The sequence below is a fragment of the Sturnira hondurensis genome, unplaced genomic scaffold (genome assembly GCF_014824575.4).
Source record: "Sturnira hondurensis isolate 20B ecotype Veracruz unplaced genomic scaffold, ASM1482457v3 Scaffold0012467, whole genome shotgun sequence".
Lineage (NCBI taxonomy): Eukaryota > Metazoa > Chordata > Mammalia > Chiroptera > Phyllostomidae > Sturnira > Sturnira hondurensis.
The window spans coordinates 2,395,114-2,418,908 of NW_028085098.1; the positions used below are offsets into that span (position 1 = coordinate 2,395,114).

Sequence of the window (23,795 nt, forward strand, 5' to 3'; positions counted from 1 at the left end):
TCCCAATGACTTCAATAAAAAGGAAGAAATAAGAAACAAAACCTCTCTTTTCTCAATAATATGTTTGTTTTAGTGTGGAAAAAGATTAATAACTACTATTTACTGTGTACTTATAAATGTACATGGAACTGTGCTATGTTACGTATTATCTCATATAATCTTCATCTTGATTTGTATTTTTCAACTTAAAAAACAGGTCAGAAAAGCAAAATAAGTGTCCAAAATCACATAGTTAATGGGCAGCATCAAGGTTTCAACCCAAGTTTGTCTAATCAATCTTAAAGCTTATGCTTCTTACCATAATCTTACACTTACTGTCCTTGTAGATCCTTGGCAAACTCATTAAAATATTTATGCACATTGAGTTTGCTGTCAATTATATTTGTCTTTTTAATATGTTGTACATTGCTTTTTTCTTTATGCAATTATTGTATTTTGTTAAAAATTTAACTTATATAATACTGAGGAATGGACTGAGTATATTACTGTCACTTTACTTGCTCTGAAAACTTTGATTTACAGACCATCTCTTAGCATGTCTCCTTATTCATAAAGGTGGGAATGTGACACGAACTCCCGCCCATAGTGTCTGGGGCATTATGGCTGAGATAAGACAAATTCACATGGACTACCAAATCCTGTGGAGGAAAAGGGACCACACAGCCACTCTCTCAAGGGGAGAGAGCCTCAGAGCACCTCAGCCAATCCCTCAAGAGGACAGGACACGGACCCTTGCCCTGACAAGCTTTTATTGGCTTTAATTTGCATAGGAATACAGGGCATATATGGAAAGCTCATCAATCATTGTTGGGCAGTAATGATCAAATATATAACATTTAACGAACTCTGAGGGCCTATTCTGAGTCAGGGTCAAATAGCTAAAGGGCCATAAAACTTTGGGGAAACAAACTTATTTCAGGCTTGGACCCTTATCATTTAAATTGAGGGTACTAGCAAAGCAGGGCTCACAGAATTTTATGCATTCTTTCTTAGGCTAGATCACCCAGGGAACCCACCCTTTCCAGCACAGGGCAACACCCACCTCCAGCATTGTTTCAGGCTTAGGTCAAGCAGGGGAAGTAAGGCAACCAAGAGAGTAGGAGACTTCTTGCAGACAGAATGAGGACTCTGGCTATGTCAAAGTCAAAGAATGAGGGTCTATCACCCCCTTCCTCCATAGCCTCCCAAGTCCTTCCCTGAGGGCCTGCTTGTGACTGTGCCTGTCTTAGGTCATCCCTCCCTTGAGGAATCTTAGTCATCATTGGCTAACTGGTCATGCACTGGGGATCAGGCAGGGTGAAGTAAAGTGGGCAGAGGTGGTGCTCTTGCCAGGGGGATAATCTTTGATTCCTTAGTGACTTATGGTCCCAAGGTCTCTCACTCAGCCGTAGCCATGGGGGTGGGTGGTTACAGCTTCTGAAACCGGGCAGGACAGTTCCCAACAGGAATGAAAGTACTATATACTCCCCGTTAGGCCAAAACAGGGACCAAGATATTTATTTATTTTGTTCTCTGATGTGTCCTAAGATGTAGTATAGAGCTTGGTCCATAGTTAATGCTCAAAAAATACTTGTTGACCAGACTTCTACAGTTAAAAAAGATGGTTTATGCCTATGCTTAGCATAATACTTTGGATTAGCACAAAACCTATACTTTCAATAAATGGCAGATATTATTATTAACTTGAATTTTAAAAATGTGAAGGAAAACACACTGTTATCATTTCCTATTTTGTACAATTAAATTTATTGATGTAACATTGGTTGATAACATCGTAAAAGTTTCATGTATGCAAGGTTATAACATGATATCTGTACACTCTTGTGTGCTCTCCACCCAAAGCCTACTCCTTCCATCACATTGTGTTTGACTCCCTGTACCTTCTTCATCTCCCTTCCTCCCCCTCCTCTGTAGTTACCAACATTCTGCTGTTTATTCTTATTTTTAATTATTCTTGTAAGTCAGCTTATTGAGATATCATGGGTTTTGATGATCTCTTGTCATTCTTATTTATCATTCTTCTATTTCTGTGTTACACAAATATGACTCATATATTTCTTGAGTAACTTATAGGTATATAGAATGGGACAGGCCTTAGAAACATATATTGGTAACAGAATAGAAACTCTCTCAGAAGTAGAATTTCTGATTTTAAGCTTCTATCCAAATGGCTGTGCACTCTTTTATATTTCTGGGGATTTTTAACTGTCAAAGACCTGATAAATCACCAATATCCCAAACCAAACTGCCAAATAGTTTATAGCAAGTGATTACCCTTTCCTCACTGTCTTTCTCCTGACCATTCTCACCAGGTCCCTGAATGTCAAAGAGTTACTTGTAGAAGATTGAAGACTTGTGCCTTGGGGTGTCTTTTGACCTCATTTTCCATTTACAGTAAATGTGTATCAGCTCCAAATGAAAAGAAATAAGAATTGATTGTGAAGGCAAACATCAGGCTTTCATTCTGAGAAGGAAAACACTCCTACTGTCAAGCAAAAATTTTGTCTAAATGTTATACAACACAAAGAAAAAGACCTAGTTTATTTTATGTTGCTTATTCTTAATCACTATAAAATTAAAAATACTTTTCCTTTTCTACTTTAATATTAGTAAACCCTGTACTAGTCACAAAATCTAATAGTTTTAAATTTTTTCTTTATTTTATGTTATCTCATTATAATACATTTTTGAAACTCTGAAAATGACATTAGAGTCTCATTTTAAAAAAAGAAAGAAGTGTGGTAAATAAGATATTGGCTACATGATTGTATCTTATTCTTTTACTCAAACCTATGAAAATGTCATAGAGAGATGAAAAGGGAAATTAAGCATCCAGGATAAAGGCAAGATAGATGGAAAAAAGAATATGAAAACATTTCAAATATTTTTAGAAGACATAGAATAAGTGGAATAGTCATAAAAAGGTTAGTTTGCCTAGGAAGTTAAAGGGTAAGTATTTGTCAAAGATTTCCAGTGACAAACAAGTCCTAGGACTTCTTGAAGAAAGGGTTAAGAAAGTAGACTAGGTTGAAAATTCTTATACAAAAAGATGAGAAACTTAGGTTCACACCTGCATTCTAGGGAGCAAGACAATTATGTCTCTCCCTTTCCTAGAAGAAAATAGAATTATATTTTTTGTAGAAATTAAATCAGTAAGTCTCTTGATACTGGGAAATCAGGTTTAGTAGAATACAGATGTGAGGGCTGGATTATAAACCAGAAATTTTAGAAGTAGGTTACCTCGAATTGGGTTGCATAGTAACGGGGGCTCATTGGTAAGTGTTCAGTTTCTGCTAAGCCCCAGAAGCAAGCAGCTGAAAGCTGTTTTTTAAAAGGAAAGTAGGTATCTAGATACCTACTAAAAGGTAAAGTAGGTATCTAGTAGGTATCTAGAGGTATCTACATTTACTCAAAAAAAGTCTTCAGTGTGATTCACCTATAGGAGCCTGCCAAAGTTTCCAAACATCATCTCTATGTGCTACCAACATTTTAAGAAAAAAAAAACACACAATAATACTAGAGGAATTTGAAGTCTTTGGTACCTACAGTTAGAGCAAACATTAAACAAAATAAGTTCTTAGTCCAATTAACATGAATCTTTATACTTAAAACCTGTTTACCTCAATCCCTATTACCTGGTACATTATATCCATCTTTCAGCAAAAATTATGAGACATGACAAAAGGTGAAAAAAACACAGAATCATGTATCAGAACCAGACTCACATATAAGACAAATATTGGAGTTATCAGACAGTTACTTTAAAATAATTATAAATAATATATTATGGGCTCTAATGAAAAAGTAGATTATCATGCAAGATCAGATGGCTGATAAGATCATAGAGAAACTAAGAAAAATAAAAAGGAAATGTTGAAAGAAGAGGAAGGGGCAAGCAAAGGAACATGAATAGAGGTCTTATGGGCACAGACAATGTAGGGGATTGACTATAGCAGTGGAGGGGACAGGGTAGGGGTAAACGGTGTGGAAAAAGATGAGACAACTGTAACTGAGCAACAATAATTTCAAAAAAGACCCCCAGACAATAGAAATGAAGAATGCTTTCAAAGTGCTTATTAGTAAGTTAGATATGGCTAAAGAAAGAATCAGTGAGCTGAAAGTTAGGTCAATAGACACTTGCCAAACTAAAATGCAATAAAAAACAAATGAAAGCAAAAACAGAAAAGTATCCAAGAAATGTTAGACAACTTCAAAAGGTTTAACACGTGCATAATTGGAATACCAGGAGAATAAGAGAATACAGAACAAAATAATTTTTAAGTATGATGGCTAAGAAATTTCCAAAATTAATGCAAACACAAAACTACAGATCCAGGAAAGCCTAGAACACCAAGCAGGATGAAAAAAGGAGAGAGAGGGAGAGAAAAAGAAGGGCAGAAAGACAGAGAGAGAGAAGGAGGGGGAGGAAAAGTGAAGGAGGAAAAAGGAGCAATAGGAAAGGAGGAGGAGGAAGAAAGAGGAGGAGGAAGAAAAAGGAAGGACGAAAGGGAAGGGAAGGGAAGGGAGGGGAAGGGAGGAGAGGGGAGGGGAGGGGAAGGAAAAAAGGAGAGGAAAGGAAAAGAGAGGAAAATACATCTCAGCATGTCATATTCAAACAAGAAAAATGAAGAAGAAGGGAATATCTCAAAAGAAACAAAACAAATAAAACCCTTGTAATAAAACCCTTTATTACAGAGGAGCAAAGGTAAGAACACAGCAGTCTTCTTATTAGAAGCCACACAAGTGAGAAAAGAGAGTGGAACACCATGTTCATTTTCATGGAACTCTTATATCCCTTATCCATATCCTGAGTGCTTACTTGCTCATCTCCTTTAGGAGATAGATCTGGATAGGTTTTAGCTAATATCACAATATTAGTAACAACATAATATCACGATATTATTCCAACAACAACTTTACTTGAAGATATAACCCTGTGTCCCCCACTGTTTCAAGCCCAAGAACTCTTTGTTAGCCATTCCAAGATTTATTTTTGCACTTGATCTTATCTCTATCATGTCATATATTTTATATAATATGTTGTCGATTATCTCTCAATGCAAGAGAAGCTCCATAAAGACAAGGAGTTTTGTCTTTTGTGTTCACTGCTATAAGTGTAGAAGACTGTTTGACTTAAAGAAACTGTTTAAAATTTTTATTAAATAATTGGGGGGAAAGACTATATTTTCAGGGATCATTTCTATAGTTTGTTATTAGAGAAGTTTCTCTGAATGTGTAGAGCACATGATGATAGTGTACATAGAAAATCCTATAGACTCCACCAAAAAACTACTCAACCTAACAAGTGAATTTGGCAAAACAGCAGAATGCAAAGTCAATGTTCAGAAATTAAAGGCATTTTTGTATACCAACAATGAAATTTCTGAAAGAGATATCTGGAAAAAATCCTATTTGATATAGCAACAAGAAAAATAAAGTGCCTAGGAATAAACTTAACCAAGGATATAAAAGATCTCTACTCAGAAAACTACACAACACCGAAGAAAGATATTAAGGAAGACACAAACAAATGGAAGCATGTATCATGCTCATGGATTGGAAGAATTAACATCATCAAAATATCTATACTACCCAAAGTGATTTACAGATTCAGTGCAATACCTATTAAAGTACCAATGATATATTTCACAGATATAGAATAAACACTTCAGAATTTTATATGGAACTAAAAACAACCTTGGATCACTGCAGCAATTTTGAGGAAAAAAGAATAAAGTAGGAGGCATCACAATACCTGATATCAAACTGTATTACAAGGCCACTGTAATTGAAGCAACCTAGTACTGCCATAAGAACAGACACATAGACCAATGAAACAGAACAGAGGGCCCAGAAATAAGCCCAAGTCTCTATGGTCAATCAATATTTGACAAAGATGGAAGAAACATAAAATAGACTAAAAATAGCCTCTTCAACAAATGGTGTTGGGAGATCTGGATAGCTACATGCCAAAAAATGAAACTTGGTCACCAACTTATATGATACACAAAAATAAACTCATGGTGGATTAACACTTAAATACAAATTGTGACACAATCAAAGTCCTAGAGGAAGACATCGGCAGGCAAATCTCAGACATTCCATTCAGGGATATCTTCACCAATATATCCCCAAAACAAGGGACATAAAGGAAAGAATAAACAAATGGGATCTCATCAAATTAAAAAGCTTCTGCATGGCTAAAGAAAATAGCATTAAAATAAAAAGAGAACAAACTATATGGGAAAACATATTTGCCAATGATACCTCAAGGGTTTGATCTCCAAAATATATAAAAAACTCACATGACTCCACTTCCGGAAGACAAACAGCCCAATCAAAAATGGGCAAAAGACTTGAACAGACACTTCTCCAAGGAAGACATACAGAGGGTGCAGAGACATATGAAAAGATACTCAGCATCACTAGCCATCAGAGAGATGCAAATTAAAACCACAATGAGATACCACTTCTACACCAGTGAGAATGGTCATCATAAACAAATCAACAAACAAGTGTTGGAGAGGATGTGAAGAAAAGGGAACCCTAGTGCACTTTAGGTGGGACTGCAGAACTGGTATAGCCACAGTGAAAAACAGTATGGAATTTCCTCAGAAAATAAAAAAATGGAACTGCCTTTTGACCCAGCAATTCCACTGCTGGGATTATACCCTAAGAGCCCTGAAACACCAATTCAAAAGAACCTATGCACCCCAATGTTCATAACAGCACAATTACAATAGCAAGGTGTTGGAAGCAACCTACGTGCTCATCAGTAAATGACTGGATCCAAAAACTATGGTACATTTACACAATGGAATACTACGCACCAGAGAGAAAGAAGGAGCTCCTACCACTTGAGACAGCATGGATGAAACTGGAGATCATTATGCTTAGCGAAATAAGCCAGGCACTGAAGGACAAATACCATATGATCTCACCTTTAACTGGAATCTAATCAACAACAAAAAAAAGTGAACAAAATATAACCAGAGACATTAAAATTAAGAACAATTTGACAGTAACAAGAGGAAAGGTGGACGGGGATAATGGAGGAGAAGGGTTTTCAGACACATGTTTTAAGGACACATGGACAAAACCAAAGAAGGGTGGAAGCAAGGGAAGGACATGGGTTTGTATGGGGTAGGGGGTAGTGGTGGGGAGTAAATGAAAACAACTGTAATTAAACAATCATAAAATAAATTTTTCAAAAAGAAGGAAAAAATAACTGGGGAAAAATGGGGACAACTGTATTTGAACAACAATAAAAATATTTTTAGATAGTAAATAATTGAATTACCTGGAACAATCAGAAATAAATGGGTAGCACAATCAATACTGATTATAATAACCATGATAAAAATTATTTAATACCTAATATTTTCCAGGTCCACAGCCTAACAGCTTTTTTACATATTTTATCATTTAATTTATAAAATAACCTACTGATTTAGGAGTGATGTCAAGTGGGTCCTCTCAATGCAATGGATCAAATAAATTCCATGTCACATGGCACCGGTTAGGGAATAACTCTTATGAGAAACTTAGCTCAAAGAACCAAGGTCAATAGGCAGAAGTTATAGGTAGGCCATAGAAACTTGCCAAATGAAAATGCAACAAGAATGAAAAAGAAAACTATTTTCATATGAAAACAGAAAAATACGGTTCCTCAGTCTTCTCATTATCTTATGTCCCAGCCAGGAGATCCTGTATGGGTGCTGATTTGGAGAATCCTTTCCGTACACACCTGAGTGCCTTCCTCCTAAGAATATGCAGATGTAGCCCCATCAGTGGGGGAATACACAGGGTGTTTGGTGTGCAAAAGTCTGTATTTGGGGTACCAACACTTTATGGAGTTTTCTGGGAAATATACTGCCCTCTGGCTGGGACTTGTAGACACTCTTGGATCTCCCTGCCATGGGAAAAAAAACAGGGTGTACTGAGCTCCAGTGCTATTCTTCAAGCTCATTTCCTCTGAGAGGATTAATTGAGATATGGTATTGGGAACAGAGGGAAAAGTCATACTGTGACACAATTTCAATAAAGCCCTTAGAATATCTGTGACAAGCTCTGAAGCTGAGATAGCCCTTCAGAGACTGGATCTGGCTTTTGTATTCTCAGTGGCCAGTCATTATTGAAGATTGCTTCAATGATAGGAATAGGCTTAAACTTGGGTAATAAAACTTCCTTAGTAGAGAGGAATCCTCAAAGAGGAGCTGATCTGAGAATTGTCAGCCACCTAATTTGCAGCTGAGAAATAAATGCCTCAGTTATAAAATTGGGGGATTTGTCCAATGTACCACAGCATACACTACATTCTCTATCGCTCTTCTTAATCAAAATGTGTCACTAGAATTTATGATCCTAACCACCTACAGGTGATTTTCTAATCCCTTGATGCAATGAGTACTTAAAATACTGAGCAACTAGAAAGGCAATTACACAAGAAATCAATGTTGTAAAAGGTCTATCTTCACTGAATAATAAACAATAACATCATTTGAGAATACTTTTATAATATAATGCAGCCAATAACTCAAAACATACACAATTTTATTGAGAATTATAAATATTTGGAACTAAAAAGTAATACTAACAACTGAAAGATGATACACATTTTATTCATTAATTAAAGTAGAGGGTGAATTATTATAATCTATCATAACAAGGTAATTTGTCTTTAGAAAGTGATTCATAGGGAAATTGCTAATCTCTTCATTTATACAAACTAAATTATAGCTGTGTGAAAAATTTGACTAGGTAAGAATCTAAAGCAGAACTCTGTGGGACTTGAACCGTTGAGTTATATATCAAAATGACAATTCTTACAGTGAAAAAGCATGTGAAACTAGTTTATTATTACTATAACTTCTACTAATTCATGAACACCAAATGAAACTTTTTAAATTACACATTTTGAATTACTGACATTAAGCAAGTGACTTAATGCTCTCCTCTTTAATTTCTTCATCTATACCACTAAGATAATGATAATACCAATTGCTCTTTTCCTCTTAACCAATCAAAATGACAACATAAATGTAAAAACTATGAAAACTGAATAGCAAAAAACAAAAAGAGTAAAGTGATAGTAAGAGAAATACATCATAATGTTGATAGTTGGAAAACTCTGTGAGTATGATATAAGCTATAAAGCAGGGTTGTGGGTTTTTGGGTTTTTTTTTTTTTTGGTCTTCATTCTTTTTAGGGCAGTTTTAGGTTCACAGAAAAATTAAAAGGAATATACAGGTAGTTCCTATATATTCTTTTCCTTCAAGCATGCACAGTTTCCCCCATTATCAACATATTCCACTAGTATAGTACATTTGTTACAATTGATGGGCTTACATTTGTATATGATAGTCACCCAAAGAAAGTAGTGTTTTATTTTAAAATACATTTAAATCATTTTTGAAGCTGGGTGAATCATTTAATCTCTCTAAACTACAGGTGTTTTTAATATGAAAAATGAGGTGAAAATGCCAGTGAGAATCACTTCTTACTCTAAAAATATTACACAGATGTATCAAGCTTCTACTGATCATTATGTACATCACACCATCACACAATCATTATCACCATCACCATTTTTGTCACTATCAACATGATGATGTAATATCACTTTGTTCTGTCAAATGTATAAAAACCAGAGGGAATGCAAATTTTACTTTATGCAATCAATTGTAAATTTCTTTTTTAATATATTTTATTGATTATGCCATTACACTTGTCCCATTCCCCCCCTTCACTCCCCTCCACCCTGCACAATCCTCCCCCACCATTCCCCCCTTTCATTCATGTCCATGTGTCACAAGTTCTTTAGATTCTTTATTTCCCATGGTATTCTTGCCCTCCCCACTGTCTATTTTCTACCTACCATCTATGCTACTTATTCTTTGCATCTTCTCCCCCCTTCTCCTCCTCCCACTCCCCTGTTGCTAACCCTCCATGTGATCTCCATTTCTATGTTTTTGCTCCTGATCTAGCTGTCCTCTTGGTTTGCTTTTGTTTTAGGTGTAGCTGTTAATAACTGTGAGTTTGCTGTCCTTTCACTGTTCATATTTTTATCTTCTTTATCTTAGATAAGTCCCTTTAACATTTCATATAATAAGGGCTTGGTGATGATGAACTCCTTGAATTTGATCTTATCTGAAAAGCACTTTATCTGCCCTTCCATTCTAAATGAAAGCTTTGCTGGATAGAGCAATCTTAGTTGTAGGTCTTTGGGTTTCATGACTTGGAATACTTCTTTCCAGCCCCTTCTTGCCTGTAAAATCTCTTTTGAGAAATCCACTGACCGCCTGATGGGCACTTCTTTGTAGGTGACTGTCCCCTTATCCCTTGATGCTTCTAGGATTCTCTCCTTCATTTTGGTCTTGGCTAATGTAATTATGATGTGCCTTGGCGTGTTCCTTCTTGGGTCCAACTTCTTTGGGACTCTGAGCTTCCTGGATTTCCTGGAAGTCTATTTCCTTTGCCAGACTGGGGAAGATCTCCTTTAGTATTTGTTCAAATAAGTTTTCCACTCATGGCTGTTCCTCTTCCCCTTCTGATACCCCTATTATTTGGATATTGGAATATTTAAAGATGTCCTGGAGGTTCCTAAGCCTTTCCTCATTTTTTTGAATTCTTGTTTCTTCCTTCTTTTCTGTTTGGTTGTTTCTTTCTTCCTTCTGGTCCACTCCCTTGATTTCAGTCCCTGTTTCCTTTCCATCACTATTGGTTTCCTGTGCATTTCCCTTCATTTCAATCAGTTTAGCCTTCATATGTTCCTCTAATTCATGGCTAAAATCAACCAATTCTGTGAGCATCCTGATCACCAATATTTTGAACTGTGCATCTGAAAGGCTAGCTATTTCTTGGTCACTTAGAATTATAGGCTCTGGGGCTTTGAGATGTTCTTGAGTCATAATGTTTGGTCTGTTCATACCTGTTAGGTATGAGGGGCAGAGCCTTAGGTGTTCACTAGGGCCGGGCGACCCAGGCGATGGGTTGTGATGCTGTATGTGGGGGCAGGGTCAGAGAGGGAAAAAATGGCACTTTGCTTCGCTCTGCTCTCTTTCAGATTTTTGTCCCCTCTGCAGCTTCCCACAAGCAAATTGGGCCCCTCTAGTGCTAGTTCCTGGGTGTGTGGGCCCATGTACTCTCCAGGACCCTGTGGGTCTCTCCAATGAACTCTCTGTGAGCCTGGGAACCTCTCCCGGCACCTTGACCCTGAGAAAGTCTTTCCAGTTGGTGCTTTCAGGCTCTAATTCCTGACGCTGAGGCCCTAGCTTGAGTGGTCTGTCTCACTCTTCACTCTTTTGTTTGGTTTATCTGCGCGCGAATGTGTGACCCCAGTCAGCCAGCCACCCTGCACCCTCACTGGGTCCGCCCATCACCACCCCATACCTGGGATCCACCAACTGCCTCCACATCTGCTCCTAGGTTGGTCGGACTAACGGTCTTTCCAGCCCAACCCACTCTGCTGCTGACTCTGCCCCTCTTACCGGTCTGGCTGAGTGATTTGTTGTTGTCGGACTTCTGTACAGTTCAGTTTTCACTGTTTTGGCTGTGTTTTTGTTTCTAAAACTTAGCTGTCTTTAAATTTAGTTGTGGGAGGGGGCACGGTGTTTCCACCTACACCTCCATCTTGGTTGAAAGTCCTCAATTGTGAATTTCTTTTTGTCCATAGAAGCAAGGATGACATATCAGATAGTTAATAAACAAATACCCATCACATAAATGTTTTGAGTGACACAAGTTAGCTATCCCTTTAATTTGTGAACAAGGCAAGGTTAGACTGACCTGGATTTTTTAAATTTAGAAAAAAATTGATAAATAGCGACTCTATTCTGATATTAAATTAATTACCAATATCATATTTAGAGTAATTAAAAGTTTCATAACAAGTCCACATAAATCTCGATAAATTAATATTTATCAGGTTAAATTTTACTATTAAGATGACAAACTAGTAGAACTTACTATGTGTGACCCTAAGCCATCAAGAAAATACATCTATTTTTGGTCTCTATATAAGAGAATACCTTTGATCTTAAGGACATTTTAGTGTTGGCCTTAGTAAGATTTCTCAGGATTCTCAAAAATATTTTTCAACATTTTCTGTGTGAAGAATTGTGTTTACAAACCAACTTTTAGTTAATGTCTGAAGTCTTCATCTCAAATGAAGGCCATAAAGACATCAGTTTCAGTATTTCTAAGAGCTGCCATATCCAAAAGATAATTATTTCCTCCTACCAATATCTAGAAGTTAGTGTCTAAGATGATCCTCATTGATTCATGCCTTTGTTATGTCACAATGAATCAGTGTTGTCTCTCTGTAAACCTTAAAATATGGCATAAATGAAGAAGATGTGTGATTTCTATAGGTAAGTTATAAAATGCAATGTGTTGTAGCTTCTACTTTGGTCTCTTGGATGTCATGCGGGAACAGTTTGCTATGAGGACAGTAGGAAATGAAAGCAGTCCCATAGAGGGGCCACTCTGGAGAAGAGGTGATAACCCTAGCTACAGTCCTTACCAACTTGACTGCCATATGAGTGAAGCACCTCAAATGTGAATCTGGCAGATTCATTCAAGTCTTCACATGATGTAACTCAAGCTAACACCATCCTCCACCCTGGGAGTAAAAACAAAGTGAAGAATTTCCAAATAAACAAAATACGTAAAATTAAAAAGAAAAAAATTTTCACATACAATAGTGAATTAAAAAATGATAAATATTATAAATATCAATATGCTAATACTTGAAGCCTAGGTAAACTAGATACATTTCTCAAGTATGTAAAAACATAGTATTTACACATATTTTTCTCAATAGGGAAAATACTTGATAGAGTTTAATGTACATATGATTAAAGTAACTCTTATCAAACTAGTAATAGATGTTAACTTTCTTACAACAAGTGTCCTTGTTCAAAAAATCAATAGAAAATAATATCTTCATTGAAAAAAATTTACAAATATTCACTTTATGGTTTGGAAGAAGAGTAAGATCAACCTGATCTTTAATACTGAGATTTCTACCTAAAGATATGAGCAAAAGAGAAGAAACCATTATTATTTACACATATTATAATTATTTGCCCCCAAGATCTATAAAATACAAAAAATTTAGAACTCTCAAAAAAGGTAAATTTAATGAATACAAAATCAACTTATAAAAGTTGATATTATTTCTCTATAATCAAAATAACATTTTATAGCCCTGGCTGGTGTAGCTCAGTGGATTGAGCATGGGCCTGTAAACCAAAGGATCATGGTTCAATTCCCAGTCAGGGCACATGCCTAAGTTGCAGGCCAGTTCCCAGCAGGGGACACACAAGAGGCAACCATACACTGATATTTCTCTTCTTCTCTCCTTCCCTTCCCTTCTAAAAATAAATAAATAAAATCTTTAAAAAATATTGTGAGAGAAAATAATATTAGTAATTCTAAAATTTAATAAAAATAACATTTTGTACATAAACATATACCATTTACAATAGCAATTAAGCTATGACACATCTAAGAATATATTTAGCTAAAATACCTTCAGGATTTTGTGATGAAACTATAAAATTATATTAATAGAATAATACTGATACATAAATAATATTTTAATTTATTGAGAGAAAATACATGTTCTGGGATAGGAACAATTTAATAGAGTGTTGTATCTGCATGTCTACCAAACGTAAATGAATAAGGAAGCTTTGCTAGAACTAAGTGACAGTTTTGTTGAAGAGTCTTAAAATTTGCAAATTTGGAAATACTACCCAATAACACCCGAGTGTTCAGAAGAAAAGAAAAGAGTCTTTATAGGAGAAAGTTACAATCTTGAGAAGAATCAATTCTGCATTCTTAGCTTCTGTGTTGGTCTGAGACGATGATCTGCCAGCTGTCAGGTGATCTTGGTAATAGATGCCAGGTGGTCTGGATAATGGATGCCTGGCATCCTAGATATGTGAACATTCTTTCCCAAATTGTTGCAGAGGGTTATCTATACTATATAAAATCAATTCCTATACACTATATTAAATCTATTCCTCACATTTTGGCTGTTCTGACTTAAGTAATTTTTTCTTAATATAGCTATGGGGACTGCATTTTATCTTTTTATTCTTTCCTTATCCCAGAATTAATCTAAAATTAAATAACACCCAAGCACAAATATATCTGGATCTTTTTCTGCAATTTGTTAAACTCAGGATAACACTTACATGGAAGAAAAATGATTCCTGGATAACCAAATATTCTCTGAGAAGGAGGAGCAGAGGACATTGACTGACACTGGCAGATATCAGATATCATATTAGGAGCCACAATATTATAAAACTGTATGATACTTGGGAAAAAACAAATATTCCAATGGAACATAATAGATTCCAGAAATATCTATGTGCACCTGTTATTTTAAAAGCATAGCATCTGAATCAGGAAGGAAAGAAATATTTTTGAGTAAAAAATGCTGGGCTCCCTGTATAAAGAAAATCCCGATTATGCTGCATGGAAAAGTGGATTCCTTATAGATTAAAGGCCAAATTCTCTTATATAAAAGAATGTCTTTCAAAATAGATCTCCTAACTTCTGGCCAAAATGGAGGCATAGGTAGATACACTTTACGTCCTCATACACCCAAAAGAAAGACAACAACAAATTTAAAAACAAAAAACCACCAGAGCTGCCAGAAAATCAAAATGTATGGGAGTCCAACAATCAAGGAGTTAAAGGCAAAACATTCTTCTAGACAGGTAGGAGGTACAGAGACTGGCAGGTGGGGGTGGGGAAGAGAGGCAAGGTGGTGGCTGGACAACCATGTGGGCAAGTCAGCTGCTGGCAGACTGGTGGTCCCACATTCATATACAAATAAACCAGGAGGAACCAGTGGGGAATGAGATAGACCCTGCAACCCAGGATTCCAGCATGGGAAACTAAAGCCTCAAAATCTCCTACTAGAGGAACCTTCGAGGGTTGTGAGGCAGAAGAAACTCTCAGCCTCCCAAGAGAGTTCATTGGAGAGACCCACAGGATCCTAGAATGTACACAAGCCCACCCACATAGGAATCATCACCAGAAGAGCCTGATTGGCTTGTGAGTGGCAGGGGAAGTGACTGAAAACTGGCCAAGAGCCCAGCAAGTGGCATTGTTCCCTTTCAGATCCCTCCCTGACATACAGCAACACAACACAGTGATATGGGTTATCTCGCCCTGGTCTCTGTCCCTTAGTTATGCAACAGGCATGCAAAGATAAAAAATATATATGGCCTTAAAGGAAGAACAGATCAAAAGCTCCAAAAGTAGACATAAGCAATGAAGAGATAACCAATCTATTACATGCACAATTCAAAACACTGGTAATAAGAATGCTCACAAAATGACTGATTATGGTCACAAAATAGAGGAAAAAATGAAAGCTACACAAAGTGAAATAAAGAAAAATACACATGAAACCAACAGTAAAGGGAAGGACACTGGGACTCAAATCTATAGTTTGGAGAAGGAAGAAGTAAACATTCAACCAGAACAGAATGAAAAAACAAGAATTCAAAAAATGAGGAGAGGCTTAGGAACCCCCGGGGCAACTTAAAACGTTCTAACATCCGACTCATAGGGGTGCCAGAAGAAGAGGAAGAACAAGAAATTGAAAACTTATTTGAAAAAATAATGAAGGGGAACTTCCCCAAACTGGTAAAGAGACTAGACTTCCAGGATATCCAGGAAGCTCAGAGAGTCCCAGAGAAGTTGGACCCAAGAGGGAACACACCAAGGCACATCATAATTACATTAGCTAAGATTAAAGATAAGGAGAGAACCTTAAACGCTGCAAGAGAAAAGGAGACAGTTACCTACAAAAGAGTCCCATAAGACTATAGGATTTCCACAAGATTCTCAAAAGAAACCTTGCAGGCAAGAAGGGGCTGGAAAGAAGTATTTAAAGTCCTGAAAAGCAAGGACCTACATCCAAGATTACCCTATCCAGCAAAGCTGTCACTTAGAATGGAAGGGCAGATAAAGTGTTTCCCAGATAAGGTCAAATTAAAGGAGTTCATCATCACCAAGCCATTATTACATGAAATGTTAAAGGGACTTAACTAAGAAAAAGATGATCAAATATATGAACAGTAAAATGACAACAAACTCACAACTATCAACAACTGAACCTAAAATAAAACAAAAACAAACTAAGCAAACAAATAGAACAGGATCAGATTCACCAAAATGGAGATCACATGGAAGGTTATTAGAGTGGGGAGAGATTAGCACAGGGAATTAGAAGCATAATTGGTAGGTACAAAATAGACAAGAGGATGTAAAGAATAGTACAGGAAATGGAGAAGCCAAAAAACTTATAGGTATGACCCATGGACATGAACTAAGTGGGGGGATGCTTGTGGGAGGTGGATGTAAGGCCAAAGAGAATAAGGGGAGAAAAAATTAGGACAACTGTAAAAGCATAATCAAAAAATTATATTTAAAAAACAAAATAGAATTTCCAAATAAAACCCCAAAAGTAGAAACTATAAGAGAAAAAATGACCAAGAATACAAAATTATAAATGTTAATAATTTCTTTTCAATGAATAATTTAACGGGAAAATTCTTTTTAAAATGAAAGGTTAAAAATGATATTTACCATATGTAAAACAAACAGGGGATAATATTCAGAATTTAGAGGAAATGAACAAGTAAAAAACAAGAATGCTAATAGAAAAATAGTCAAGTTATATCAGTAGGCAGTTCATAAAAATCAACCCCTCCTGGCTGGTGTAGCTCAGTGGATTGAGCGCAGTCCTGCAAACCAGAGTATTGCGGTTCGATTCCCAGTCAGGGCACATGCCTACATTGATCTCTCTCCCTCTCTCCTTCCCTTCCCCTCTAAAGATAAATAAATAAAATCTTAAAAAAAATAAAATAAATCAACCCCCAAAGGTTAACAGCATAGATCTAAATACTTGATATTTACATTCATTAGTGTTTAGAGACATACAAATTAAAACAATAATAAAGTATTAGTTTGCATTAATTGCATTCGAAAAAATAGAAAGTTTAATAATGGCAAATATTAACAGTCCAAAGTGATACTAAGCAGGTGTTTGCTCTGCAATCCAACATTTCACTCCTGAATACACATCCTTTCGAAATTCTTAACACCAGTAAAAAGGGACAGTTTTAAGAGTCAATTGTGGTTGTAAGAAGTCAGAGGTTTCTTGTTACAATATTAGTGAATGGAGATCAATAGATTTTGTTGGAATACTGAGCAGATCTTAGAAGCAATGGACTAACTATAACACATATATAGACCTTAAATATATTCCCGAAAGTAATATAGTAAGAAAGTAAGAAAAATGGTATGTATATTATATTTACATCAAAGTAAATTCTCACAAAACTTTAATGCAAATTTTGTCATAAGAAATAATACACATTAAATATGTTATAGTAGTTCTTTATGGAGGGTAAAAGAATGGATCTGGGGAATGGGGATCAAAGAGAATAAAAATATTCATGCATACTTCCATGCACTAAGAATATATATATGCATAATCACATGCAAATATACATTCACACATTCAGAATGTAAAATGGAGAAGCTTATATGGACCAATGGTGATAGTGTGTTATGAAATAAAGAGTTAATAAACACAACATTTTACATCTGAGTATAAAAATTAACAAGTAAATCATCCAAATCTAAAATAATACAAAAAAGAACAATCTAAATGTTTTACATTCATTCTATGACCAGTTAAAATTTGCTCTTGAACATTCTTGAGTGATCAAAATAAAATATTGACATCTGCCTTTAATCTAGATAACTTGCCAAACCATCTTGCAGTCTCTTGGCAGGCTGATAACCATAGTAATGCAGATTTCTTTTTATGTTATAAGAAAGATATTCAGGAATTTAAAGCACTAGAAGGATGTTTATGTCATATGTAAATTTTCACAAGATTTATTCTTAAATAATCTATATCTTAATAAATTCATATGTAGCAAATAATTAGATTATATAACCATGGGGCTGCATCATAATATGTTAACTGTGTGTAAGGGTAGGCTTTCTTTAGTCATTTTATTTATTATTCTTTTTATAATATAAAAATATTATCTACTTAAATATAAACAGATATATTTAGTAGAATATGCTATGGGATAATAACATATTTCCTTTAGTAATTGTATAACAAAGACATCACATGATAAGAGTATATAGCAAGATTATCTTGTTAAAATATATATATATCATTCCCAGAGAGTTCTGTTCTTTGATTATCATTTCACTACCTGATTCTACTAATTCAGTCTCAGCCTCAAGGCCACATCCTTAATTTGGTGAGTCTTCAGACCACCAAATCCAAAATAAAATCTTCATCATCCCAATCTTAAATAATTTTTTGGCAGCATGTACTATTTGAAATTCTCTCTCCCTCTCTCTCTTTCTCTATCTCTGCCTTCTTGCTTATTGTCTCTAGAATATTAGTCTTATAGAAACCTTACCTTTTTTAAATTATATGCTCAACTCATAAAACACTTAGTACCTGGTAACCATTGAAAAAACATTTGTTGAATGAATGGTGCAAACAGTGACAGAACAGCTATAAATCAGACTTGAAACAACTTTTTAAATTGACTCTTTTGGTGCTGTTTTCAACTAATATACACATTCTAAAGTTTTAAAATCAAAGTAAGAGGCAAACTTGAATGAAGTCAGCAAGTTTTAAAATAAAAAGAGATAGTCCTCTGCCTTACTTCACCCTTCTAGTTTCTAAATCCAAAAGGCAGACTGGTGAGTGGAGATACGTGTTGTACATCAAGATGTTGTAGAACAAAAAATACATTATTATCAAATTGTTCTTCAAACATTTACAATCATTTGAAATTTATAACAACAGTGGGTGAAAAGTGTCTATTTCCTACACTTCAGTCAACATTGTGTGTATCAAACTGTTAGCATTTGCACTATCTCAATCATATTTTATGTGCTTCTAAGTCATTTTTATTCATTCAGCAAATGGTTGTTTCCTTTTTCCATTGTTGTCTCATTCATAGAATTCCTTGTCAGTTGTAAGACCTTTCCACATAATTAGGAAAATTGGGATTTTGTTATAAATATATTTTCCTGTTTTATAATTTATCTTCCGACTATTTATGAATTTTTTTAACCACACAGAAGTTATCATTGATTTTAGCACTAATCAGTCAAACTAATTCTTGGATATTCAGTATTCTAAGATTGACCTATGAGAAAATATCTTTCTAATCTGATGTGATATTTTGTAATTCTCAACACACCTCCTTTTCTTTTCCAAGGTTTTGCCGTATTTCACAGACATTTGCTATAGTTAAAATGTGGAGGTATAAGAAATCTAATTAATTCATTAAATTGTATTTCTTGACCTATGTCTTTCTTTCAATTTTATTTTCTTTTGGTATGCTGGGAGAGAGAAAAGCTGTAAAAAATGAGTATAGTAGGAAATAGCAAACATTTCATATTTTCTTTATCTGTTGTCTTGTCTCCTGCTTTAGAAAAAAGGTCTATTCAGTGTTTTTGCTAATATTCAAATATTCAATATTTTGCTAATATGTTTTATAATCAAGGAGAAAATAAGATTATTACATTGTTTCTTTATTTCCAGGAACAAGGTACTATATCTTTGCATCCATTCAAGGCTTCATCCAGGTTCCTCCATGGAATTTTAAAATATGCATCTTTAAGTCCCATGCCTTTGTACGCTTTCACTAATACCGTGTGTTGGATTTGTAATCCTAGCTCTGTTTAGGTCTTTGAATTCCAGATCCATATATCCAACTGTCTACATGACCTGTGCTCTGGTAACAAGTACATACCACAAACTTCTCACACATGATAATCCGTCCCCCACACAACTGCTCCTCCTCTTCCCTCCCCAACTCTCTGTACTTCGTTTCTCTGGTTATAAATCTTTGATTCATAGTTGAGTCTTTCTTTTTCTCAGATCCAGTATTAATTTAACCAAAAAATCATGTAAGGTTTGTCTTTAACATATCTTCAGAAGCCTATCCCTTTCATTATCTCACTGTTTTCACTAGACTAAGTTCTTTTGATTTTTCACTTGAACTATTAGAAGAGACTCCGCACTGGTCTGTCAGCTACACCCTTGACTCTATGGTCTGTGATCCACACAGAAGCTAAAATATGCTTTTCAAAATTCAAGGTAGATTATGTTACATTTCTATCAACTTTCTGATGACTTAGAATACAATTCAAATTAAGAGTGTTGCCCCTCAGGGTATTTGCACTGGTGATTTCCTGGATCTGGACACCTTTTCTGTGATACTTTCATTGGCCAATTCTTCATCCTTTACTCAAATATCTTCTCTAATGAGACAACACAAAACATGACTCTGCCCATAACTATCTTGCCTTTTTGCTCTGGTTTGATTGTCTTATAATGGTTGTCACTCCTGACACAATCAATAGTCAAGTGTTGCTTATTGTTAGTAGCTCCTCTGATGAAATCACAAGTTCATTGATAGCAAAAAAATTCTTTGTTGCTTCTTGCAGTTGCCCCAGAACCTGTAACAATATCCATTGACCCTCAACAAGTATTTGTTGAATAAACATGCCTTAATATATCGTAATATATTTATTTTTTGAATATATTCTTTAATTTATTTTTAAATTTAGATTTTGTTATATTACATGGTCCTTTCTTCCTTCTTTATAATTGATGATCACACTGTATTTAAATTGTACATAAGGAAACTGTATTTATGTTACCTGTGAAACTAGTCAAATGATTGAATTACTTTGTTTCTAACATTTTAGTTGAATATGTTAGATACCCTGATATATAGGCATCTCATTGTCTCTTACTTTTTAGTTTCACTGATATATATATATATATATTCCTTGATATATATATATATATATATATATATATATATATCCTCACCCAAGGATGAATATATATATATTCATCTTTGGGTGAGGATAAGAAAAAGATTCACTTAGATTAATATATCTATTTATTCTTACTCAGAAAACATAAATAAATAAATAAGTAAATAAATAAATAAATAAATGTGCAAGCAGTGTACATATTTGCGGAAAATCTCTCTCTTTCTCTGGCAATCAGCAGAGGGCTTTCTGGCCAAAGTCACTCACTCAGTTCTCTAAAGTGAACTGCGGAATCTTTAAAATCCACTTAGAACAATTAGTAGTTATATAATAAACATGTAATTTATGTCAAAAATCAATCTTTTAAAGGTGAATGTTCAATGAACTTTTTCAATGAAATGTTTTTCTTTTGTCTTTCAGCATTTTAAAGATATTTGAAAAAGAGTTTGTAAAGTTTTATGCAAAGTTGAGTTATATAAGTTTCCTAAATGGGTGATTAGGAAGGTTTGTGGCTTCTTAACTTCTTAAAGTATTTTTAAAAGAGAAGAAGGGTGCAGAAAGGGGAGGTTTATATATTTGATATATTTTATATCTTTAAAATATTCAGCTTTATATATATATATTTATATTTCAGTTTATTTGGTATTTTAGGTGATGATGGTTGGAGATAAGGGAAAAATCCCCTTTATTCACTGTGTGGACCTTTAATAGTAAGAAAGCGAATTAACATTTTAGATTCAAGAAACGGAAATTAGTGTTAAGGTCTGTTCTAACCATAATAATATTCATTTGTATTCTGATAAACCCTCACTGCTTTTTCAGCTGCACTCAGTATAGTTTCTTTTGTTTTAAAAGTCTGGATAATGGAGAACACTTAACCACTCAGGAGGGGTAGACAATAAATGGCCACCCCAGTGTCAAATTTGGTGACTGCTTTCTAGAAGCAAGATGATCATATCCCCTCCTATCCATTGAGACAACAGGCAGTGATTACAGATAGTTATTTACATTTTTTTATTTGGCAGACTAAGAAATAGTTTCTAATAATTAACATCTCTTCTAGAAGTTAAGTATTAAATGGAATGCATAGATGCTTTTACACTGAAAGAAAGGATAAAATGCTTTGCAAATTGTATACTTGTGTTGTTGATATACAAATCTGTGGGGATATAAAATGGATAAGGCACCCAGTCCCGGAGAACCATGATTCATCATGTGCAAATAAATTTGGGGTTTTTTAAGTAATATAAGGAACAAACGATGGCTAAAATACCCTGAGGCAAAAGAGGGTTTATGGAGAATTCTATTGTAAATGATAAATGTGATCAAGGAATGCCCTCTTAAAAGAGGAGGTTTACTGCTTATGTTAAATTGAGTGCTTCTGGCTTTTGTAGGCTGTGAGAAAATGGCATAAATATAGATACTTAACATCAATGAATGAATTATTTTATAAGCAAAGTTAAGGAGTTAGGCTAAATGATTACTGCATACTTTTTAATGTCTGCATCAATAAACTATGTTGCCCAAATTTTAGTATCACATAATTTCATAAAGTTTCTATGTGAAAATGCTAGAGGATCTAATTACTTTTTCTTACTGAATCTTACAATCCTGTGCCACACAACATTGCTATTTGTTACTCAGTAATCTCATATCTTTTGTGCCGACATGTTGAACACACATTATTCTTAAAATTGAAATAAGACCATTTCACATGTAAAACTTTACTAACATGAACTACTTTAGTCTGGGGGAAAAAAAACCTCATAGACACAGATAACAACAGTATGGTGATGACCGGAGGAAAGAAGTGCAGGGAAACAGAAGAGGGTAAGGGGGAATAAGTGGTGACAGAAGGAAGCCTGGTTTGGAGTGGTGACCATGCAATAAAATATACAGATGATGTATAATAGAATTGTGCATTTGAAACCTATGTAATTTTGTTAACCAATGTCCCCCCAATAAATTAAATTAAAAGAATAAATAAATAAATAAGTGCAGAGCCCCACTCACAGCTCAGATGACCTTTGCCGTTACTGACTTAACAAAACACTTCAAAGAACATCAAGTCTGACCTTTCTGCACCACATCTCTTGGCTGTGTTTCTAACGAGAAACTAATTAGCACCAGTCCCATTATGCTGGGAACCTGGGAGAGGAAGAAGGAAAAAGTTTTGTATAACAAAGACTGAGGAAAACACAGAAGAAAAAGGAATGAAAAGTAACAGTTTCAGGAAAAATCTATCTGAAAACAAATATTCTTAGAACCTTTTTAACATTCATCTTTTTGAAGCCAGAAAGTAATGAAATTATCAAATTTGACAAAGAGAAAGTTGAAAAAAATGAACATTAATAAAAGTGCAGAAAAGATTTTAGTTAAAAAGTAAACATTAAATAACATGTTTAAAGTGGATATATTGAATAATTAGAACTATTCTTGTCAAGTTCTTTTCATTCTTTTCTAACCATTCATGACTAATAAAGAAGCAGAATAACTCATTACTCACTGTAAGTAATGACTATAATTATTCTTTATTTTCCCTTTTGGTTTTTGTGCACACCACAACACAATGACCACGTCAGAATCATTATATGAACAAATTTAAAAAGAATTAGTTATTGAATAATTCTCACGAATCATCAAACTTCCCGGGAGCATAAAAATTCCATAGTTTTTCCCCTGGCTGGGGGGCTTAGTTTGTTGGAGTGTTGTCTCATTCACCAGAAAGTTGCTGGCTTAATTCCTAGTCAGGGAATTTATGGAAGGCAACTGATCAATGTTTCTGTCACATCAATGTCTCTCTCTCTCTCTCTCCCCCTTGACCTCTAAAAAACAATAAAAATCATATCTTCAAGTGATGAATTTTTTAAGAATTGTATTTTTCCCACATTCTCTGGTAGCTAATATTGGCCTCAGGGTTTTGTCTTGGA

At 34.9% G+C, this 23,795-nt stretch overlaps 1 pseudogene; it reads left to right on the forward strand.

Moving 5' to 3' along the window:
• The first annotated feature begins 5,175 nt into the window (after window positions 1-5,175).
• Window positions 5,176-5,258, forward strand: LOC118997095 (uncharacterized; annotated as a pseudogene).
• Window positions 5,259-23,795: the final 18,537 nt, after the last annotated feature.